The sequence below is a fragment of the Dromiciops gliroides genome, chromosome 1 (assembly GCF_019393635.1).
Source record: "Dromiciops gliroides isolate mDroGli1 chromosome 1, mDroGli1.pri, whole genome shotgun sequence".
NCBI lineage: Eukaryota > Metazoa > Chordata > Mammalia > Microbiotheria > Microbiotheriidae > Dromiciops > Dromiciops gliroides.
In genome coordinates, this window is record NC_057861.1 from 229,385,787 (window position 1) to 229,389,620 (window position 3,834).

The 3,834-nt window shown below is 35.7% G+C and overlaps 1 pseudogene; it reads right to left on the bottom strand.

Moving 5' to 3' along the window:
• Positions 1-2,336: 2,336 nt before the first annotated feature.
• On the bottom strand, positions 2,337-2,777 carry LOC122737197 (annotated as a pseudogene).
• Between the last annotated feature and the right edge of the window lie 1,057 nt (positions 2,778-3,834).

Genomic DNA, 3,834 nt, shown 5'->3' on the forward strand with positions numbered 1-3,834 from the left:
ACATATACAACCTATATCAGATGTCTTACCTTCTCAAGCAAGGCATAGGGGAGGGAATGAGGGATAGAATTTGCAATGCATAACTTAAATATATATATATAAGATGTTAAAAAATTATATGTAATTGGGGAGGAAATATAAAATATTGTTTAAAAAAAGAATTTAGGCTGAAGATATAAGTAAACAAAAGAAACCCTAAACACTATAAGGGAATATCATGAGTCAAGAATCATCTAAGAAGATTACTAAGAAAAAAATATTGCTCCGTGAATTACAGAAAAGAAACTGGTTTGACCATAAAGAATGCAAGTCCCTAGAACAAATGTAGCAATAGATTACAAATGAAATGAAATCTGTAGATGAAAGACAAGGCCAAGTAATTAAGAACTTAGAAAAGAGGTGGTGAATTTTACCCTTGAAACAGATTCCCTAAACAATTAAACAAAATAGAAATCAATGACTTCATAAGACTAACGTTCAAACTAAATTGAAAAAAGAAACATCAAAAAAGTTGAAGAAAATATAAAGTATCTTCTATCAGAAACAATCCTGGAAATCAAGAAAGAGAGATATTATAAGAATCATAGGACTACCCTGAAAACAACAAATGGGGGCAGCTAGGTGGTGCAGTGGATAGAGCACCTGCCCTGGATTCATTAGAACCTGAGTTCACATCTGCCCTCAGAAATTTGACACCTACTAGCTGTGTGACCCTCAACAAGTCACTTAACCCTCATTGACCTAAAAAACAACACAAATAACAACAACAAAAAACAATAACCAATAAAACACCCAAATAATATTTTATGAAATTGAAATTGTCCAGGTATACTGGTTGAAATGAGCAAAGAGAAAACTGAAAGCATCCACTAGGTACCTCATAAGAGAAACTCCAAAAGTAAATCTCTCAGGAATGCCAGAGCTAAAACCCAAAGCTTCAAATCAAAGAAAAAATACTTGAAATCAGACAGTTATATCTTGATTATATAAGACAACCACTTGCCTAATTAGACTTTCTTTATGACTCCTGATGATGATAGCATTCAGAGGGGACTCAAGTATTATCTCTCCATATTGAATATAAGAAGTTTATACTTGTTTAGTCCCTTATGAGTGTTCATTTATATTTGCTTTTCAATGTTTCTCTTAACTCCTATGTCTGAACTTCAAAGTTTCTACATAGCTCTGGTCTTTTCATCAGGAAGACTTGAAAGTTCTCTATTTCATTAAAATTGTGTTTTTATCCCATAGTATTATACTTAGTTTTGCTGGGTGATTCTTCTGGAATATGGTATTTCCAAGCTCCCCGTGTTTGACAATTGTGGCTGTTAAATTGGGTATCATGCTGACTGTGGCTCCTTAGATCTTGAATTCTTTCTTTCTGATTCCTCGAGTCACAAATTTTATTTTGACCTGGAAGTTCTGGATTTGGGTTACAAGGTTACTGAGAGTTTTCATTTGTTAATATTGGTGATTCCTTTCTTTTTCTGCTTGGTCTTCTGATTCTAAAATATCTGAGCAATTTTCTTTTAAAATTTCTTGAAATATAATGTGTAGGCTCTTTTTTTTGGTGCATGGCATTCAGATAGTCCAATGATTTTTAAAGTTTTTTCTCATTAAATTGTATTCCAAGCCAGTTGGTTTTTTTAAGTCTTTTGCTTTCTTTTAATATTTCTCGTCATCTCATGGAGTCATTGACTTCTCTTTCATCCAATCTAATTTTTAAGGAATTTGCTTGTTGAGCAGCATTTTGTACCTTTGGGTCAAGCTGATAATTTCTTGTCAAATTTTATCTTCCAGAGATCTCATTTCCCCCATTTTTTATTCTAGTTTGTTGTAAGGTAGAGTGGGAATATACGTAGAAGGGAAGTTGTCGAAAATGTGTCATTAAGACTGAGTATGAGTGTTGTACAAGTTTCAGGGGGAAAAGGGGGTAAAATGGAAATTCCAAGGAATTATCTTTCCCTTCCTAGACATCCAGCCCTTTAGAAACAAAAACTCATAGCCTTTAAAGAATAGATTTAAAAAAAAAAAAAGAATAGATTTTTTCCCCCTAGAAGTATTATCAACAAGGGTATGGGCAAATACAGGCCAAGTTTTCTCTGTAATACACCCTCATTTCATTCAGGAGGACCTGAGTTCAAATCCAGAATCAGACACTTGACACTTACTAGCTGTGTGACCTTGGACAAGTTGCTTAACCCTCATTGCCCTCCCCCCCCCAAAAAAAAAAACAATTATAAATTTTTTTTAATTTAACCCCCTTTTTTAAAATTGCTCTTCTTTTTTTTTGATAGAAACTATTTATTAATAGACAAGGCAGCTAGTGAAGATGTTTACTTCTTCTTAGACACACCTACAGTGCGACCCCTGCAGCCTGTAGTCTTGGTGAGACCTCAGAAGTGCTGAAGCCCATGATATGCCCGAATCTTCTTCACTCGCTCCAGATCCTCACAAAGCTTATTGTACAGACCATTGGCCAGAATGTGGCTATATTTTCCATCCTTTCCATCCTTCTGTCTGTTAAGGAACCAGTCTGGAATCTTGTATTGTCAAGGATTCTGCATGATGGTGATCACACGCTCCACCTCATCTTCAGTGAGCTCACCAGCCCTCTTAGTGAGGTCAATGTCTGCTTTTCTCAGTACTACATGGGCATATCTTATACCCACACCCTTGATGGCTGTGATGGCAAAAGCTATTTTCCACCATCTATCAATGTTGGTGTTGAGCACTTTCGAAATATGCTAGAACTTCTCAGGGATTACAAGAGACATGGCTGCAACAACGGCGTGAGAGCCTTCTCTGGAAGAGCAAAAATTGCTCTTCTTTTTGAGGAATTCTATTTGAATCTTTGCCCCAAATGTGTTTTTACTTTAGGCTTTGCATGTACATGTTTTGGAGTTATTTTCTTCTGTGCTTGTGTCTCAAGTACCTTGTCACCATGATAATTTTTATGGTCGGATTCTTCTTGTCTTTGCTCATACTCTCAGCCTACTTCCTGACTTCATACTTAAGTTTAGGATTTGGCTCTGAATCCATTTGTTAGGAAAGTATGGACTCATCCTGTTCACGGTTTTTGGTTTTTGGGGGGGTTTTGTGGGGGGGGTTGCATGTGTTATTCATGTTGTGTTACTCTAGTATTACATTTTCAGCTCAGACTTGGGACCTGAAATCTTTCAGTGCTCTAAAAGTGGACTAATCCAGGGCAATGTATGATGGCTACCCCTCTCTCCTTTGTTCTGAGTTCTGCTAGTTCCTGACCAATGTATGGCTCTGAGGAACATTAGAATACTGCAAGATTCCATCCATCAGTAAGATGAGAAGTTTTGCAGATTCAGAACAATGAAATTGTTAGCTCTCTTCATCAGGAACACACCAGGAACAAATAGGAAATAAGGAAAAGTAGATTGGGTTATAAATCAGGGAAAAAGAAAGAGCCCATTTCACTATCTTAAAAAGCTTACTGAGAAGATTAATCCCATTTCCCTTTAGTTCTTTCATCTCTTTGTCTCCATATCCTAAAAGGTCTTGATTCTATTCTCTCCAGTTTCAGAAAATGAGATATTCCTCCTTCTTGACTTTTCCACTTAGCATTATTGATGCTATTTCTTCTGTGATATTGTTTCATTGATTATGCTGTTCTTTTGTGCCTCTCTCGTCGTTCTTATATTTTTGCCCCAAACAAACAATTAAAATATCAGAATCAAAACCAAAGAATTTCAGATCTTTAAAATCTATATAAAAATATCTCTCTTTACCATTTCACTGGCAAATTTGTAGAAAGTTTAATCTGCATATTCTTCCTGTCAATGTCATTTACTTGCTTTTTAA